The sequence below is a fragment of the Lagenorhynchus albirostris genome, chromosome 19, assembly GCF_949774975.1.
Source record: "Lagenorhynchus albirostris chromosome 19, mLagAlb1.1, whole genome shotgun sequence".
NCBI classification, from domain to species: Eukaryota; Metazoa; Chordata; class Mammalia; order Artiodactyla; family Delphinidae; genus Lagenorhynchus; species Lagenorhynchus albirostris.
Window position 1 is genome coordinate 17,676,261 of NC_083113.1, and position 20,843 is coordinate 17,697,103.

A 20,843-nucleotide genomic window follows, 5' to 3' on the forward strand; every position below is an offset into this window, starting at 1 on the left:
CACTTTCGAATTATAGTTTTGTCCAGATATATGCCCAGGAGTGGAATTGCTGGATCATATGGTAATTCTATTTTTTGTTTCTTGAGGAACCTCCATAATGTTTTCCATAGTGGCTGCACCAATTTACATTTCCACCAACAGTGTAGGAGGGTTCCCTTTTCTCCACACCCTTTCCAGCACTTGTCATTTGTAGACTTTTTAATGATAGCCATTTTGACCAGTGTAAGGTGGTACCTCATTGTGGTTTTGACTTGCATTTCTTTAAGAATTAGCAATGTTGAGCATCTTTTCATGTGCCTATTGGCCATCTGTATGTCTTCTTTGGAGAGATGTCTATTTAAGTCTTCTGTCCATTTTTTGATTGGGTTGTTTGGTTTTTTGTTATTGCGTTGTAAGAGCTGTTTGTATATTTTGGAAATTAAGCCATTGTTGGTCGCATTGTTTGCAAGTATTTTCTCCCAGCCTATGGATTGTCTTTATTTTTTTAACATCTTTATTGGAGTATAATTGCTTTACAATGGTATATTAGTTTCTGCTTTATAACAAAGTGAATCAGCTATACATACACATACATCCCCATATCTCCTCCCTCTTGTGTCTCCCTCCCACCTTCCCTATCCCACCCCTCTAGGTGGTCACAAAGCACCGAGCTGATCTCCCTGTGCTATGCGGCTGCTTCCCACTAGCTGTCTCTTTTACATTTGGTCGTGTATATATGTCCATGCTGTGGGTTGTCTTTACATTTTGTTTATGGTTTCCTTTGCTGTGGAAAAGCTTATAAGTTTGATTAGGTCCCATTTGTTTATTTTTGCTTTGATTTCTATTGCCTAGTGAGACTGACCTAAGGAAACATTGGTACGATTTATGTCAGAGGATGTTTTGCCTATGTTCTCTTCTAGGAGTTTTATGGTGTCATGTCTTATGTTTAAGTTTTTAAGCCATTTTAAGTTTCTTTTTGGGTATGATGTGAGCATGTGTTCTGAATTCACTGATTTACATGTGGCTGTGCAGCATTCCCAGCACCACTTGCTGAAGAGTTTGTCTTTTCTCCATTGTATATTCTGCCCTAGGAGACAAAGTATTTATGATATCATGAACGTCATGCTGAAAGAGAGAGAAACAGAGAGACAGAGAAACCAGTTGCGACTGATGAATAATTAACCATTGGAGCAATGTTAATTAAAACGTTAATCCACATAAACCCACAGGAAAAGGCTTGGTAGATCCATCTCTATTGTTTTAACCTTTGGCCATTTTTCTCAATGCCTTTTTTTTTTTTTTTTTGCGGTACGCGGGCCTGTCACTGTTGTGGCCTCTCCCGTTGTGGAGCACAGGCTCCAGACGTGCAGGCTCAGCGGCCATGGCTCACGGGCCCAGCCGCTCTGCGGCATGTGGGATCTTCCCGGACTGGGGCACGAACCCGTGTCCCCTGCATCGGCAGGCGGACTGTCAAGCACTGCGCCACCAGGGAAGCCCTCAATGCCATTTTTAAAAAATCCATTCTTTCTTCATGATTCAATAAATTGTTATTATTATATCTTACACTATCTTTGACTCTATCCATGTGTTTTCTCTTCTGTCACAATGACCACCTAAATATTCCTCCACTAAAGCTAGACTGTTTATTAGTTGGAGACATACTTGAGTTGCAATACTCGGTGAGAACAATCCTCTTCACAGTTCCTGTTTTTCAAAATTTCCTTGGTTGACTTCAAGCCTTTATTTTGGGCGGCAAATATTAAGTCAATCTTCATTCCAACAAAGATGAATTTAGATGGGTTTGGGAACAGATGACATTTCTACAATGTCAATTCATCTCATACAAGGATATGATTTAGCTCTTTATCTGTTCAAATTTTATTTTGCACTTTTCAACAAAATTTTACATCTTTTTAGGATGACCTGAACACTTGATACGAAGCCTAGCAGAGCATCCAGCACTTGGCAGATGTAAAAATCAAGGTGTAGAATGAACAAACGGCTGAATTGAAATACTTGAGTTCAGCCATCAGGTCAAAGAAGAGCCAGGCTCAAGGCCCCGGCCTCTTAGCCCCAGGTCCCAAGTTCAGCTCCTGGTATATGACCTTATTTTGCCCACCTGGCCAGACAGTAGAGAGGTTTTACCAGTTATGCCACTCTTTTTGCAGGCCATGCTCCCTGTAGCTGACATTGCCCTAGACCCTAGGAGACAGAGGTAAAGCCTAGTCCCTTCCTTGTAGCTTCACAAGTCTCCTAGTAACGCAATTACCCATTTCGTGCTTTTAGACGTAGGCTCGGAGGGTTCGGGACACGTGCCCCACGTGGCACATCCTGCAATTAAGACTCCAGAGCCTGAGCTCTTTCCATGACAACAACACTGCCTCTGGGTTAGCTTCTTCCATCCACTCCCTCCCTCCTGGCCCAAGACTTCATGGGGGTCCTGGTCCCAGTGGCAGAACCCAAGGACAGCAGTGGTACTAAGTGTCCTTGAAGAAAGGTCAGGCTCCTCAGAAGACATCCACCTAAGAAGTAGAAAATGGTGAATGCCAGTAGGAAAAAGAGGGGACTTGCGATGAGCTTACTCAGGTCATCTCCGGAGTCACCCTCCAATAACTGGAGGGACATTTAAAGGACTAGAGGCTCTGCAACTGTGATAAAGGCCAGAGTGGGAGATATACTATGCTATCAGTGGCCCCGGACAACACTTTTATCTTTCCAGGCTGGTGAAGTCGGGGTTTAGATATGTGTTATTTTGCTTAATCTTCACACACAATCCCCATTTTGCAGATGAGAGAATGGCCTGAGAAAGTTACAGCAAACTTGCCCATCGTGCCACAGCTTGCCAAGGACAGAGCCTAGGCTTACCCTGGTTCTGACTCCAGTCCCCATGCTCTCAATGACGACATGTGTCACTTCTCGCCATCTCCCAAGATCTCCTGCGGGGCCTCACATCCTCCCCGCACAGCACACAGACAACGGGGCACGCTGAGCAACGCGGCAGCCATTTTATTAGAGTCAGGTGGGGACAGGTGTTTGGATTCTAGCTTCAGCTGATAAGGAGAACAGGGCAGGAAGACCAAGCGTAGACCAGGCATCACTCACAAAGATTATCTCCTCAAGGGGAGCAGTTTGCAAATGTCTCCTAGAATATTATCCATCACCGTGGACACTGTATAGTTAACACATTCATCACTGAGGAGGATGGAACCCTGGGAGAGAGTAGGATGAGGAGGGACAGGACCTGAGCCCACAGCAGGGCGACCCTGTCTCCCCAGGATCACCTCACACCTCACCCTCAGTGATTCAGCTGCATCCCCAGCAAGAACCTCTGGCCCACAGACCCACCAGTGGAGAGGGGGCTGCCATCAGGCCGGCCAGGAGGAGGACGGCTCCCTAATCACCTGTGCACAGGTGTCAGGATGGAGACAGAGCAACGAGCCGCCGTGCCAGGGAGGGGAGGAGATGACAAGGGTTCTGCAGGGCGTGGCAGGGGCTGGTCCTGAGGGAGGAGCAAGGTAGCGGAGGCTGGGTTTGTGTCACGTCTCCTGCACCTGAGCCCCTTCTGTCAGGTGTATCGGGTGTATGGAATGTGCATGCAGGTGTTGTAAACAGCCCCATGTGCCCTGTGTGCTTATATTAGTGCAAGAAACTTTGCTTTATGGGAAAACGTCTCGCTATGCAGTATCAACGCTTTGAGGAAAATAGGGTAAAAGACAGACTACCTATCTGGTAGCATGAGGTATGACAAGAACAACAACGAAAGAAAGATATTTCCTCAGGAGATAACATTACTAGCACAGCTGAGCAGCTGCATGTAGCTAGAAGCTGCCTCTCAGGCCCCAAAACACCTGAGTGGACTTCTGGCCTGTAGGCACTGAGACAATGTCGGTGGAAGTGGGGCTCTGAGCCAGAGGAATAGCCGTCAACGTGGGCACAAGAGGAAGGAAGTGGCCACAAGCCAGAAACCTTACAAAGCCAAGGGAGTCCCTTCCTGGGAAAAGAGTCTAAAGGCAGGGGCTCATTTTCAATATTCCTAAAATAGCTCTGACAGGACTCCTAGTGCATGTGAGCTGAATTCTGCCTTTCCTGACAAAGATTAAAATTCTACTCCTCCAGTGCTAACTCCCCCCACCAAGAAAAAATCACGAGTCAACGCACTTGGTGTGTTGCATTGATATGAGTCCGCTGTTGTGTGGGAGCTAACTGGCATGCTGTAGACATATTCGGTAGCAGAAGAGGCTGGCTGTGCAGGTGGACTGTGGTTGCATAACATACGTGCCGTAGGGTGGAGCAAAGGTTTACGTGTTTCATTGTTTATAGCTCTTGTCTCTCACATATCCCATGACTGCACAGTCTATTACCATGTGGTATATTGCAATATGCTGCATGTGTGTCGTCAGGGTGGCGGATGGGGAGAGTAAATTACCATGAGTTTCAGAGGCTTGAGCTTGTCCAGAAATCCCAACTCATTGCAGCAATCCTGGAGTTTTTTCTATGTCTGCTTTTTCCCGTTCAGTAGTGCCAACTGTTTCAAGGGCTAGGTCCAACAGTGTCCTGCTTTCCGAGGACCACAGTGCTAACCACTCTGTAAAATATAGGGCAAGCTTCCGCTGTAAGCACAGACAGAAAACACTTCATCAAAGGAATCACCGGGGTAGGAGGTTCGCGTTTCCCCACCACTTGGTAGTAACTCACATATCCAATGCTTCCAGACTCACCTCCCACTGAGATCCACCCTCTCCCAGGACTGTTATATCCCAGACAGAAAACATTCTCTATGAGGCACTCCCAGCAGAAGGGAGCAGTTAGAGGGGCTAGGACTGGAGACCCCTCTGCCCTTGACCACTGCTCCCAGGCACACCAGCCTACCTGCTTCTTCCCTTCCAATAAGCACCGCTACCCCCAACTAACTATCCCTCACAGTGTGCACAGCTAATGACCTCCCCCTGCATTCAAAGCCTGAAAGCCTCAGGGGGTTTCTGCAGGACTCCTGGGCACTGATCTGCCAGCTGCTCTCTAAATCTGTCCCTAGAAGCTGCCTGGAGATGACTACGGAAGGATGCAGTGAGACGGCATGGGGCAAGGGTCAGGAAGACCATCTGTACCCTCCTTCCTACCCTCACCCGTCTCAAAGGTCAGCTCTCTGGTCACCAGCAAGGCCAGCACAAGCAGTGTTCCCTTCATCGTGTCAGCGCTGGGATGCTCTGCTCAGGGCAGGGTTTCTGCTGCTTTATAAACCACTAGCTCCCTGAGCCTAGCCCAGCCCACACCCCTCCCGGGAGCTCCACAGGCCTGTGGGCAGGCACCTGGTGCAGGTGGCTTCCTCAGCCCTTGCGGGTGTTTAGTGTGGGAATCCCTTCCTACTCTGAGAGCAGAGCTCCTGGAGGAGACGTGGTGCTATCTTTGCCAAAGAACAGCTGGAGCTGACATTTCTAAGGGGCTCCATTCTGAGCAAAATGCTCTGTTGACCCAGCCCCAGCCATCATCTGTTTTCCTGGTCATCCTTCCCCCCAGCCTATCCGGGCTCCAAAGGCAGTACTCTCCCGAACTGTGGAGAGGAAAGCACAGGAGAGTCAAGGGCAGGTCTACACCACTACAGGGAGACAAAAGGTCATCCAGAATCCTTACCTTTCCCCAAGGTTAAGTCCTGGAGATAAGAATGAGGAGCTGGGGCTTCCCTGGTGGCGCAGTGGTTGAGAGTCCGCCTGCCGATGCAGGGGATACGGGTTCGTGCCCCGGTCCGGGAGGATCCCACGTGCCGCGGAGCGGCTGGGCCCGTGAGCCATGGCTGCTGAGCCTGCGCGTCCGGAGCCTGTGCTCCGCAACGGGAGAGGCCACCACAGTGAGAGGCCCACGTACCATAAAAAAAAAAAAAAGAATGAGGAGCTGGACCTTACCGAAGCCCCCTAAATATCTTAACTGCTGCAGTCTCTGGACTGGGCCCCGAGGACTGGTGGACACCAGCCTTGGGCTCTGAATCACTCCCTACCAGGGAATTCACAGGACTTGCAGCCATGGGGGTTTTCCCAGGGGCCGGTAGTTCTGTAATTTTTTATCGTGCCGCCAGCTTTGCTCAGACCCTTAAGGGAGCAAGTTCCTGGGCACGTTCTTGACTCCCAGTGGCTCCAGGCTTGCCCCCTCTCCTGGCTGTCTTGCCCTCCTCCGTCAGTGCATCTGGTCCCAAGAGGTGCTTGGACTGCATAGCCTATCCAGAAGCATCAGTAAACAGCTGTGGGTTTGTGGGGTTTGACTCCTGCATCAGAGTCTCTGAGGCCCACAGCCTTACAGGCCACTGTGGATGGGAGTCCTAAGGCCCAGAGTGCTGGGTCCACCAGAGGCGCCGCTCCATGCGCTGAAAACTCTCTCAAGAGTCAAGTTCAACCTTCCACTCTAGGAAAGCAGTTTGTTGGTGCAAACAAGATGAGATGGTCCTTGAAAACTCTAGCAGAAGGAAGCCTGAGAAAGCTTCCAATGTCCAAATTGCAAACAGTTTGGCCAACAAAATAAGTAACAGAATATTAGATGATAACCCAAAGTATAAAGTAATATGTGTGAGTCCATACTGTTATAAATAAATGATTAAATAAATAAATGGGGGAGAAGAGACAAACATTCCCTACAGAAACATTCCGAATCATATATGTAGATTATCCCCTCCAGGAGGGGGAACTTACAGCCCTGACCTCCCTGAGAGTGGGCTAGACTCAGTAACTCATTTCCAAAGGAAACAGTAGGGGAAGGGGAAAACAGTGCAGAAACATGGCAAACACAACATTAATCAAGTAATCAAGGCTGGTATACCCAGTGGTAAGACATACTGCTGCCATATATACCCTGCTGTAAGGTGACAGGAAGGTACTTCACCTCTGTGGTGTTCTCCTCAAAACCCAAAGTCTGCACCCCCATCTACATTATGAGAAAAACAGCAGACAAACGCAGCTTGGGGATCATTCTACAATACCTGGCCAGTCCTCCTCAAGACTGCCAAGGCCATGACAGACAAGGAAGGAATGAGTCACTCCACAGAGCGGAGAAGACTGGGGAGGCAAGACAATGAATGCAGTGTGCATAGGTTGTATATTGGATCCTGGAACCCAAAGAGGACATTAGTGGACAACCTGGTGACATCCAAATAAAGTGTAGGGTTTAGTTACCAGTAATGTTCCAATGTTGTTTCTCAGTTTTAACAAATCTATGCAACTCTTCTATAAATCTAAAATTATCCCAAATTAAAATTTTATTTAAGAAAAACTTGCATTAGGAAAGGGCAACATCTGCTGCAACTCCTCTCTTGACCCTGTTCAGCACTTTGCTCTGACCTCACCGAATGTCCCCACCATCCGGGGACGTCTCAGATGGTCTTGTGGCATCCTCGGAAGGGCACTGGGCTGGACCCATAGCAGCGACCTGTGTTACTTCAGCACTCCAAGCTACTGGCTTCCTCATCTCACAGAGCTGGGGAGGGGATGGAAGGCAGTGTCTTCTGAAGGACAGGAGGCGTGTGACCCGTGCCCAGGTGTCCCACCACACTGAAGTCCCGTCCCACATACACATAGGGCAAGCACGTGCAGCCTGGCCCATATGGTGTTCACGTTCCTGCCCAGGAACTCTGAGGCACATCTGCAGCCACCTGAGCCCCTCATGGGGTGACCTTCAGAGGTATGGCCCCCAGGCATCAGTAGCCATGGCAAGGGAGGGCTCCACGGAGACCAGCTGACAGCTGGAGCTCAATACTTGGTGTCTCCTTGCCAAGAGCAATTACCAGATGTGAATCCTATCTGGCATAAGGTTCTGATTGTGGTCACACAACTTGTGTCCCAACTTCAACTCTGGGCTTCAGCAAACCTTATTCTGCCAAAGGTGACTCAGAGAAAAGGCCAGCCAGGGGCCTCCAACAAAAAGTTACTTAATTCTGACTTATCAAAATATTATAAACCTTCACCTTACTTAATTAATCCCAGGCAATATTCACAAGCACATCTACAGCAAATAGAAGTAAAAATATTCTTGTTTATCAACTCCAGAGAAATGGAATATTCCTTCCATTATTCTAACAAACACTGTGAAACACCCACTGAGGGTTGGGCCCTGTCCTAGTCCTGGGGATGCAGCAGCAAACGCAAAGCTCTCACTCTCCTGCAGCTCTTTATACATCGAAGAGGGAGTGAAAGACAATCAACCAATGGCAAGAAGTGCTATGGAGGAAGATGAAGCAGGGGGAAAGAAGAGAGTGCCATGGGGGGCAGGAGGGAGCCAGCGCCTTTGATGTAAGGGGTCAAGAGTATGGGGAGGACTTCCCTGGTGGTGTAGTGGTTAAGAATCCACCTGCCGATGCAGGGGACGTGGGTTTGAGCCCTGGTCTGGGAAGATCTTACATGCCAAGGAGCAACTAAGCCTGTGCACCACAACTACCAAGCCTGTGTGCCACAACTACTGAGCCTGCGTGCCTAGAGCCCGTGCTCCGCAACAAGAGAAGCCACCGCAATGAGAAGACTGCACACCGCAACGAAGAGTAGCCCCTGCTCACCTCAACTACAGAAAGCCCGCGCACTGCAACAAAGACCCAATGCAACCAAAAATAAATAAATAAACGTATTAAAAGAAAAAAAACCAGTATGGAGAAATTTCTCTGACGTGTGATATTTGAACAGACCTGAGAAATGAGGCAACGAAGCAGGCAGCCACTTGGAGGAAGAGCATTTCGGGTAGGGAGTGCAGCACATGCAAAAGCCCTGCTACAGAAGCATACTCGGTCTGGTCAAGAAGCAGAAAGGAGGTCACTGAGGGAGGAAAGAAAGGCAGGGATAAGCTCACAGAGGCAGCAGGGGTGCGGGACTGGTTGTGCGAATGGCCCAGGACGGTGGGCCTAGAAGGGGCTTGGCTTTTCCTGAAGTCAGAGCTCTGGAGAGGTGATGGGGGAATAGCACAGAGACACTCAAGAGAAGAAGCAGGTTGGGGAAAATATTCCTGTGTAGATTGAGGTGCTGTTGCAACCACCCCCATGGCCTTAGAACTTAGTTATACTTTAAACTCTAAGCCTCTACCAAAAACCAAAAGACAAAGTAACCCAGTGACACAATCCGAAAAAGGCCATATCCTGGGGTACAGAGCAGGTTGGGGAAAGGGGGAAACTAGATCTCTTGGAACAAATGGAAAACATCACTAAATACCCCAATTAATGTAATGAGGCTAATGTCATGACATCAAAATCCAACTACTCAAGGTCATAGACAAAAAAATCTAAGCCAAATATTAACAAGTATGTGAAATTACATATCAAAAAGATACTATATGTTGGGACTTCCCTGGTGGCACAGTGGATAAGACTTCACGCTCCCAATGCAGGGGGCTGGGGTTCGATCCCTGGTCAGGGAACTAGATCCCACATGCATGCCGCAACTAAGAGTTCACATGCCACAACTAAGAAGACTGCCTGCCGCAACTAAGACTTGGTGCAACCAAATAAATAAATAAATATTTTTTAAAAAACATTAAGACTAAAAAAAGGATACTATATGTTGATTAACAAGGATTTATACAAGAAATGCAAGGTAAGTTTAATATTAGAAAAACATTTGATGTAACTTATCACATCAACAGAACTAAGGGGGAAAGTATATGTTTATTTCAATAAATGCAGAAAATGTGTTATAAAATTCATCATCTTTTCTTGAATTAAAAAAACTCTTAGAGAGACTTCCCTGACGGTCCAGTGGTTAGACTCCATGCTTCCAATGCAGGGGGCGCGGGTTCGATCCCTGGTCGGGGAACTGAGATCCTACATGCTGCATGGTACCGCCAAAAATATAAATAAATAAAATAATTAAAAATTAAAAACCCTTAGAAAGTAGAAACAAAAGAATATATCCTTAATCTAATAACAAGTGTCTACCAAAAAAAATTCCCACAGTAAACTTCCTATTTAATGGTGAAATACCAAACGCTATCCTTTTGAATCTGGATAAAGGGTAGCCAGAAATACTTCATAATATTTTTGTAACTTTCTTGTAAGCCTGAAATTATGCCAAAACAAACAATAATAATATAAGATAAAAAGCTGTCAAAAACAAAATAAAACAAAGCAAAAACCTTCCCTTGGGTCTAGATAGAGGATAAGGATGCCTACTTTCACCACTGCTATTCAACATTGTACTAGAGAGCCTACAAATGCAGTAAAGCAACAGAAGAATAATCTATGTAGATGGAAAAGGAAGAAATGAACAGGTATTAGATACAGTTATATAAGTCCAAAAGCACCTACAGATCAAATATTAGAGAGTCTTTTAAGTGCTGCATGTAAGTCAATATAGAATAATTAAAATGTTCTATATGGCAGCACAAACATCTAGAAAATTACATTTTAAAAGGAGATAACATTCACAACAGCATTAAAGATAACAGATGCCTAGGATATATGAACTGATAAATGAATAAGAGATACAGATATAGAGAGATAGATATAGAGAGAAATAGATATATAAAACTTTACTGAGAAAATAATGAAGACAAACAAATGGAGACATGTACCATCTTCATAGAAAGGAATACTAAATACCTTAAATTTTTTTTAATTATCTCCAAATCGATCTACAGATTTAATGCGTGGTTAGGTCAAACTCAACAAGCTGGTTCTAAATTTACATGAAAATGCAGAGGGCCCAAAACAGCAGACACTCTGGAACAAGGCCAAAACGGAAGAACTCTCTCTACCAGAGTCAAGAACTAAAGCTTTGGGCTTCCCTGGTGGTGCAGTGGTTGAGAGTCCACCTGCCGATGCAGGGAACACGGGTTCGTGTCCCCGTCCGGGAGGATCCCGCATGCCGCGGAGCAGCTGGGCCCGTGAGCCATGGCCGCTGAGCCTGCACGTCTGGAGCCTGTGCCCCGCAACGGGAGAGGCCACAACGGTGAGAGGCCCGCGTACCGCAAAACATATATATATATATATATATTTTTTTAAGATCACACAAAAGTTGGGAAGGGAAGGAAGGAAGTCAACTGGGCTACTACAAAATCTAGACTGAGGCGGGTCAAAGAGCTGCTTACGGAAACTGGCAGCTGGAGCAAATGGCAGAGGTCAAGATGGCACCTGGCCAGTGGACCAGCAGCCTGGGTCAGCCACCTTTATGAGCACCAGTGGGGTGCAGCAGGGACAACAGAGGTGCTGGCCCCGGTCAGCGCTCCTTTTCTGGAAGGGAGAAGCAGAAGCTCACTCTGTAACAGGTTCCTGGTGGTCTCACGCTCCTTCAGGGCCTTCTCTCAGTCGCTGCCACTGAATTCCTGTGCCCACGCTCAGCCTCGTGCCCTCATCCAGGCAGGGTTAGAGCCGGGCGCGCAAAAGCTCTGGACACCGCATCTCTTACGGAAGGCGTGCTTTGTGCGTGCTGAACGTGTATGTGTATGCCATTATCCTCTCAGCTCCCTTCAGGAGCTTAAAGCAAGAAGCTGGAACAGCAAAGTGCCTATTCCGCTGCTTCTTGCAAATGCTGCAGGTGCAGTCAGATTGTCAAGTCTGCTGAGGCCCAAACTTCCAAACGAACTGCTCCCAGTGGCAGCCTCCTCGGGGTCTCACCAGGGTGCCCACCCATCCCGCCCCCTCCGGGGGGCCCCTGTGCTATTGTGCTCGCTCCCCGGTCAGCAGGCTCCAATCTCAGACTGAGGTCTCTACCTGACAGTCCCTATCCGACTCCTGCCCCAGAATCCTTAGGTCAGTCCCTGGATGTCCATAGACTCCCCACCTCCCCACCCGCCGGGCCACAGAAAGGCAAAGGAAGTAAGCTGTGTGAAGAATGCATTGTTTGGGGCCGGGGCTCTTCTCCACAGCCCAGTCTGGCCACAGGGGCCAACTGTGGGCTAGTTTCAGAATGGGGGTGATCGATGGTAGGTGAGGGGCCAAGGGGTCAGTGCGAGGACCAAGCAGGGTGAGCCAGGGAACAGAGGCATAGGGGAAACAGGCCTTTCCTGAGGGCCGAGAAGGGGCTGGGGGCTTCTCATAGGTGAGGCCCCAGAGGGACCTGGATACGGAATTTTCACAACACATATAACACAACAGGACCTGACACAATGAAACACATCAGAGCAGCACGTAGTTCCACTCAACTGTAGCAGAGAAGAAGGGCTGCAGGAGTCAGAGGAAATCATGGGGCAAACTGACTGGTGTTGGGCCCCTCAGGTGTTGCCCCCAGGTCCATGGCCTTGAGTCACCCACTTCCTTGTGATGACTGCAGAGTCCCGATCTCCTCGGGGCTGAGAGCGGGGGCTGGCGCTGGAGTCCAGGGTGAGGTCTGGCATTGACTTCCCTGCCTCTGAGCCCAGGTCATTTTGGGAACTGGATGGTCTTCCAGCTGAGCCAACAGTGCTGATGGCTATTTCTGGGCACCCTCGGCCAGGCTCCCTGCCTGCCCGGCCAGACCGGCTTCTGCATGAATGTGGTCGTGGGACTGAATGCCCTCCATTTACGGAGCTGTGTGAGTTTTCAGCCGGGGACTGTTGGCCACAATCATATTCATATAATCACATGCACCCCATTGTACACATACGGTCTCGCATGCACTTCTAGACACACACAAACACATATTCTGAGACAGATGGGCTGTTGCAATCACACGGTCACACACAGTGCAAGTCTCATGTGCCCCCCCAAACACACACACACACTCCCAACAGAGCATTCAACTCACACACACACAATTAAATTTTCACATACCACACACACCAAGCTTTATGCCCATCATACAAAACGAGACCCACGCACTCTCCTAGCCAGAAGCCCTACTGCAGACAGAACACACACACACACACACACACACACACACACACACACACACGCTAACACGTGCAGAGACACACACTCCAACCTAACGTCGCTTCATTCACTAGTTCTCCCCCAGATGCTCAGGGCATCCGTCTGCAATGCCCTCCCTCCTCCCATTCTTAGTGGCCTGAATTCCTGCCCCACAGGAGAGGTCGGAGGCGTGGGGAGAGGAATCCCTGAGGGTGGCCATCAGGAGCCCCTGAATCCACATGTCAGGCCCAGTGCTCCCGGCGGGTAGCTCAAGTCGTGTTCCCAGCCAGGCCCCAAAGACCGGGAGTTTAAGGAACACACCACCCACAGGCAAGAGTTGTCCGCAGGTCTTCAGCTGGACCATGCCGCCTGCAGCCCTGTGGGGAGGGGGCGCACCCGGCTGCCATGCCCCTCCCTCCCCTCAGGGTCCATCTAAAACTCTCACCAACTCCTGGATGACAGGAACAAGTTTCTCACCAAGGGCAAGGACACCTACACGTAGCCTGCTGGTGAACACAGCCCACGGAGCTGGAAGTCCGCACAGCCTCACAACTCCAGGACTGTGTGGCCAGCCACAAAGACCCACGAGGCACAGGCCACGGTGCAGCCAGGGCTGAGGACAGCAGGGTCTGGGGCCACGCACACACTCTCTTGTTCATTGCCCTTGACCTCCTTCAAAAGCACAAACCATTTTCCCTGAAAACCTCTGTTTAACACAAACAACCACCCATCTCTCATCAAGAAATCTCAGGGCAGATGGGCAGCTGCCCAGGATGGTGACCTTGGGGTGCTGGGCCTCAGCCCTCTGATGCTTAGCCTTCCCTCTCTGGTACTCCCATATTCCTTGCTTTCTTTCCCGGAAGACCCCTCCTTTCAGCTTCCTCCCCACAGGAACACATCAATGACATGGGCTCTGTGACACAGAGCTCTGACTAGAGGAGCCACGGTCGCTGCCCAGCCTGCCTATCCAGACTGGCAACTGCCTGCGTGGACCCTTGGGCAGCCCCAGTCCTTCTCCGGCAGCTGCTCTGCTGCCCCCTCCATCCTATTGGCTGTGCCGACTCAGAGCCAGACCCAGTGAATCACTGCCCCCACCCCAAGACCTGTACCTCTGCGGGGCAAGGCTGTCTGACATTACATGCCATTCACCAAGCTGTGGCTTGTGTTTTTAGCTAAAGGGGGAAGTGGTGGGTACTGACCTCAGAAGAGAAGTTGGGAGGAGCCAGCCTACTGTCAAGTCAGCCTAATCTGCTGCCCCTGACCCCACCACCCTCCTTCCCTGCCTCGACCTTCTCTACCCATCTTCTACATTGCCCCGACATCTGGAACGGACAGAAGTCCACAGCAGGACTTCCCTGATGGTCCAGCGGTTAAGACTCCACGCTTCCACCGCAGGGGGCAAGGGTTCGATTCCTCGTCGGGGAACTAAGAGCCCACATGCCGCATGGCATGGCCAAAAAAAAAAAAAAGCCACAGGGCTTCCCTGGTGGTGCGGTGGTTGAGAGTCCGTCTGCCGATGCAGGGGACACGGGTTCGTGCCCCAGTCCGGGAAGATCCCACATGCCGCGGAGCGGCTGGGCCTGTGAGCCATGGCCGCTGAGCCTGCGCGTCCGGAGCCTGTGCTCCGCAACAGGAGAGGCCACAACAGTGAGAGGCCCGCGTACTGCAAAAAAAAAAAAAAAAAAAAAAAGCCACAGCAGTGCAACTACAGGAAGTTAGGGAGAACCAGCAAGGCACTAACCCTTGAGTCCTGTCCCTATAAGAGCAAGGGTCATGACCCAGGTCCCCGAGCCACCCAAGACCAAGGATGCCCTTGCCTCTCTGTAAGTCGCTATACAATTTTTGCAACAATCAACATTTCAGAAAAAGCATATTTAAATTAACTGTAATGTTTTCCCATAATTTTTGTAAGTTGTCCCGAAATCATATGCATGCCAGGACTCTACCTTCACACATTTATGCAGTTCTTTTCAAATACAGGTAAATGCCAAACACAGTGCGTAAAACATTCTTGAAGTTGGAGTAGATTTCTTATCTTATTTGCCTTATCAAAGTGCAATTCCTGGGTTCATCATGAAATCGACAGCCAAAACCAGACTGACAGTGAAGACGGAACTTGACCTGTCTCCATGGCCTTCCCACGAAAGCCAGGAGAAAAGAAAACACACCATCAGCGCACAATTGTTTAGCGTCAGTCTGGGATTCTGACCAATGAAGCAGTGCCAGAGAAAGAAGTGAGGCACAGGGACTTCCCTGGCGGTCCAGTGGTTAGGGCTCCACGCTTCCACTGCAGGGGGCACGGGTTTGACCCCTGGTGAGGGAACTAAGATCCCGCATGCCACGCGGTACGGCCGAAAAAAATAAATAAAAGAAAGAAAGAAATGAAGCACAGTAGGATCCTAATCCACAAAGCATTACTGATATCAAATAGCTTTCATACACGGAAAACATGAACTGCATTCTAGAAGGGATTACTCGGTATTAAAAGGGTATCAACTATGCCCAAAGTAATCTAAAATTGGAAAGCGTTTCAAATCAATATTCTAACACATATTTTTTCTCTTCTGTAATGTGATGAACTGATTCTGAAAGTTCTTCAAGAGTAAAGGTTTAAGAACATCCAAACTTGAAACTAGAAAACTTGAAAAGGGTCGTTAATAGGAAAATCACAAAAAATAAAGGCATATGACCATCACGTAGAAAAGATGTTCATTCTCACAAATAATCAAAAAATGCACACACAATAAAACATTTTCCCCAAAATAGAACAGACTGGGCTTCCCTGGTGGCGCAGTGGTTGAGAGTCCGCCTGCCGATGCAGGGGACATGGGTTCGTGCCGCGGTCTGGGGAGATCCCACATGCCGCGGAGCGCAGCCATGGCCGCTGAGCCTGCGCGTCCGGAGCCTGTGCTCCGCAACGGGAGAGGCCACGACAGTGAGAGGCCCGCGTAACGCAAAAAAAAAAAAAAAAAAGAACAGACTTTTTTTTTAACTGGCAGTACCCAGGGATAAGTGAGGACATAAGAAAAAAAAAGGTATTTTCCTATTGTTGAAGGGAATGACAGTAGGCACAAATGATCTGGTGGTAAGGTGGCAGTGTGTATCCGAATCATTACAGATCTGAAAACCATTCATACTACCATCTCCACCTTTAGGACTTTATCCTAGGTATGCAATTAAGACCAGAGATAAAACTTGGCTACTATATTACTTATTACTACTGATTTACAAAACAATGTCTTAAATATCCAGTAGGAAAGCAGACAATGTTTTACAAGAAGTAAACTATTTACATTGTCCTAACGGGGCTAGCGTATATACACATTGCTTTGTAGAAAGACAATTTTAAAGTGAGACTTCTATTTAATTGTTTTAAAAAGAATGCCAAAGTCCTGACTTGGAAAACGTTGGGGAACCACTGCCAGAGTGTTGATTTTGTAGAAGCGTCTCTCTAGATAATACCCCACTGTAGACTTGGAGTACAAGGGTACGTCCTGGGGCAGTAAATACCCCCTATTCCATCCAGACCTCCAGGACCCCCAGGAACTGCTAGTCCTGGGAGGCATGGGGTGGAGGCAGACATCACTTACTGCTTCCCAGGCTGAGTTTCTTGTCTCCACTGTGCCAGGCAACAACTTCTCAGAGTCAGCAATCCTGGATGCGTCCGCGGGGTCCTGGCCACACCAAGCCAACAGGAAGGCAGCCCAAAATGGGAACATGTCCACGCAAGGAAACCCACGGCAGCATGTCAACACACCACTAAAAGTAAAATCATATAGACTTCCAGTTACAGATGATGGGCTGAACCCCTTCACTCGTGTTCTCTCCCACCAGTGACCAAACCGGAGGATAAAGAAATGTGAAAATTGGGACTTCCCTGATGGCGCAGTGGTTAAGAATCCCCTGCCAGTGCAGGAGACATGGGTTCGAGCCCTGGTCTGGGAAGATTCCCACATGCCACAGAGCAACTAAGCCCGTGCACCACAACTACTGAGCCTGAGCTCTAGAGCCCGCGAGCCACAACTACTGAGCCCACGTGCCTAGAGCCCATGCTTTGCAACAAGAGAAGCCACTGCAATGAGAAGCCCGTGAACCCCAACGAAGAGTAGCCCCTGCTTGCCGCAACTAGAGAAAGCCCACGTGCAGCAACGAAGACCCAACGCAGTCAAAAATAAATTAATTAATTAAAAAAAGAGAGATGTGAAAATTGATCACATCACAATATCAAAGACAGTGGGAAGGGGTTCGTTACAGGATTTGAGATTTCAACAAAATGGCAAAGAACAGTGGGAGAGCTTAGCAGGACTCAGAAAAGATAAAGTGCTCCAAAGGTGGGTAAGGACATGGCCATGGCTGGGTGTGCCCCCACAGATGGCCAAGGGGGCTGGGGTGCTGTAAATGGGAAGTAAGTCCCCCTTGTGGGGTCTTTAAGGGTCATTCCAACATGGCTACGAAAATGACGCTCAAAGAGGCATACGAAATTAAAGGGTTCATTATACTCTTAGGTCCCAGAGAAAGAGACACGGCACACCTCACAGGGGGCCATGTGGGAGGAGCACCAAGGGAACAGGCTCCACCAACACAGCTGAGGACCCATGGGCAAGGGCCATAACAGGGGGTCAGGGAAGAGTACACAAGCAAAAGGTTTGAGCAGATTTCACTGGTGCATTTGAATGTCACTAGGTTACAGTCATGGAACGGCAAGAAGGGGAACTTGTGGAGTGGACCAGCCTTATCATACGTTAGTCTGTTTGTGACGATGTTGAGGCATCAGGAAAATATGAAATTTTAAAATATTATAACATGATAAACCCTGTCATGCCTCAGCATCAACCCCATTAATTGGATGGATCAAAGTTGTCACCTGGGTTGTAGAGATATTAGAGGTGAGTGGGACACGTTGACTTAACCACCAAAGGAAGGAAGGAAGGGTAGCCCCCGCTCTCCACAACTAGAGAAAGCCCGCATGCAGCAACAAAGACTCAATGCAGCCATAAATAAATAAATTTATAAAAATTAAAAATTAAAGTTTATACTTAAATTAAATTAAAGTAAAATTAATTTAAAAATTTAATTTAAATTAAAATTAAAATTTAAAAATTTAAATTAAAATTAAAATTTAAAAATTTAATTTAAAAATTAAATTAAAAAAAAAAAGAGTTAACACTAATCCTTCTCAAATTCTTCCCAAGAACTGTAGAGGAGGGAACACTTCCAAAATCATTTTACAAGGCCAGCATTACCTAAGCCAGATCAGGACACTACAAGAAAACTACAGGCCAAATCCCTGATAAATATAGATGCAAAATTCTCAATAAAATATACACAAATGAAATTCAACAGCACATTAAGTGAATCATATGCCATGATCAAGTGGTATTTATCCCTGGGATGAAAATGGTTCGATATACGCAAATAAATAAATGTGATTCCCCATATTAATAAAGTGAAAGAGTAAAAATCATACGATCATCTCAACAGATGCAGAAAAAGCATTTGATGAAATTCAACATCCTTTCATGATAAAAACGCTCAACAAATTAAGTACAGAGAAAAGGTACCTCACCAAAATGAAAGCCATATGTGACAAGCCCACAGCTAACATCGACTCAATGGTGAAAAAACTGAAAGCTTTTCCACTAAGATCAGGAACAAGGCAAGGTGCTCACTCTTACCACTTCTATTCAACACAGTACTGGAAGTTAAAAAGGAAGAAGTAAAATTGATGATATAATCTTACATACAGAAAATCCTAAAGACTCCACCAAAACACTAATCCATTCAGTAAAGTTGCAGGGTACAAAATCAACATACAAAAATCAGTTGCATTTCTAAATACTAACAATGAACTACCTGAAAAGGATAGCACACAATCCCATTTATAATAGCAACAAAAACAAAATAATTAGGAATAAAATCTAACCAGTGAGGTGAAATACCTGCACACTGAAAACTATGACATCGATGAAATAAATTGAAGAAGATACAAATAAATGGATACAAATATCTGTGTTCATGGATCAGAAGAATTAATATTGTGAAAATGTCCATAATACCCAAAGCTACCTATAAATTCAATCCCAATCCCTGTCAATATTCCAATGGCATTTTTCACAAAAATAGAAAAAGCTATCCTAAAATTCATATGGAGCCACAAAAGACCCTGAAGAGCCAAAGCGATCTTGAGAAAGAAGAACAAAGTTGGAGGCATCGCAGTTCCTGATTTCAAACTATACTACAAAGCTGTGGCCGTCAAAAAACTATGGTACTGGCATTGGGACTTCCCTGGCGGTCCACTGGTTAAGGCTTTGCCTTCCAATGCAGAGGGTGCAGGTTCAATCCCTGGTCAGGGAGCTAAGATCCCACATACCTTGGAGCCAAAAAACCAAAACATAAAGCAGAAGCAATATTGTAACACATTCTTATTGAATTTAAAAATGGTCCACATCAAAAAAAAAAATCTTAAAAAAAAAATTATGGTACTGGCATAGAAGCAGACACATAGACCAATGGGACAGAATCAAGAGCCCAGAAATAAACTTGTGCACATAAGAGCAACTAATATTTGGCAAAGAAGTCAAGAATACTCAATGGGGAAAGGATAGTTACTTCAATAATAGATGATCTTAGAAAAACTGCATATTTATGTGCAAAAGAATGAAACTAGATGCCTATCTTACACTGCTCACAAAAATTACCTCAAAATGGGTTAAAGACTTAAATGTAAGACCTGAAATCGTAAAACTTCTAGAAGAAAACATAGATATTATAGAACACTTGATTTGTAGCAAAGAAGAGCAAAGAGGTTAAGTAAAAATGCTGTAGTCCTGAATTTGAAGGATCAGTATAAACTCCTTAAAAATACGTGATATGGGGGAAAAAAGAAAAAAATGTGATATAGGTGAATGCATATATAATATGGATTAGATGTAATATAGTAGAGGTAAAGTAGAAGAAAATAAGTAAAAATTCTGTAATCTTGAATTTGAATTGGATGTAAGTTATTACAACTACTTTGAAAAATGATTTTACAATATCTAGAAAAGTGAAATATCATATATACCCTATGATTCATTGGTATATATCCTAGAGAAACTCTTGAATATGTGAGCCAAGACAAGAACGTACAAGAACATGCATAGATATGTTCTCTAAAAGCTATAAAATAGAAACAACTCCAAACAGCTATCACGGTACGATGGCGAAATCGTTTATGGTGTCTTCATCAATGGACTATTACCCAGTAATCAAAATGAATGACTAAACCAACACATAAACATGGATGAATCGCTAAAATGTAAGGGTGAGCAGAGGACGTAAACACAGAAGAAAACATTTAGGATGATTCAATCAATATAAAACCCCAAAGCACTCCATAGTAAACAACAAATTGTTTAAGCATACATGAATAGGTGGTAAGACAATATAGAGAAGTAAAGGAGTGATTGACACATGATTCGGCATGAGAGCTCCACCTGAGAGGGTAACCAAGGGAGAGGTGTTCAGAGCAGGGCACATGGAGGGTGCTGGTTATGTTCTACTTCTCCAGCTGGGAAGTTATCAATAGATCCACTGGCATGTGTTCTTCTTTCCTTCAAACTGAACCTGTGTTTTCTAGCCTCAGTGGCCATAATATATTTCTCAATATAAAATTTTAAAAAGGAGGGCAAGAGAGGAAGAGGAAAGGGCTCCGGGTCTAGGGAGCATCTTTAGGGTGGGGACAGCTTGAAAATGCTTTCCGGTCACTCTCCCTGTGATCATGGCAAGGAGGAGGCCAGGGCTGCTGCAGGCCAATGAGTTTCTGTTGGAGAAGGAGAAAGAGGAACTGAGCCCACACTTCCTCTTGATGGAGGGTGAGGAAGGGTCGTGGCCCAGCCCTGAGCAGAGCTGGAAGGGAGACAAGCAGGACCAGGCAAAGAAGGTTCAGAGCAGCACCAAGGGGTGAGATGAGGCTCCCGAAGCAGACAAAGGAGGGGAAGAGACACAGAACGGCCACGTGACCCAGGGTGGGACTTGCAGAGAGGGCTGGTCAGAGGGCCCTGGTCCTGGGGCAATGTGCAGAGGGTCTACAGTTGGCTCAGTG

General features: G+C 46.9%; 1 long non-coding RNA gene across 1 annotated transcript; it reads right to left on the reverse strand.

Annotated features, from left to right (window-relative positions):
* Positions 1 to 1,506: 1,506 nt before the first annotated feature.
* Positions 1,507 to 5,652, reverse strand: LOC132510128 (uncharacterized). The gene is made up of 3 exons (XR_009537246.1): positions 5,608 to 5,652; positions 4,406 to 4,564; positions 1,507 to 2,501 (listed from the first exon to the last, which is right to left on the reverse strand). It is a non-coding gene; the product is annotated as an uncharacterized LOC132510128 (long non-coding RNA).
* Positions 5,653 to 20,843: the final 15,191 nt, after the last annotated feature.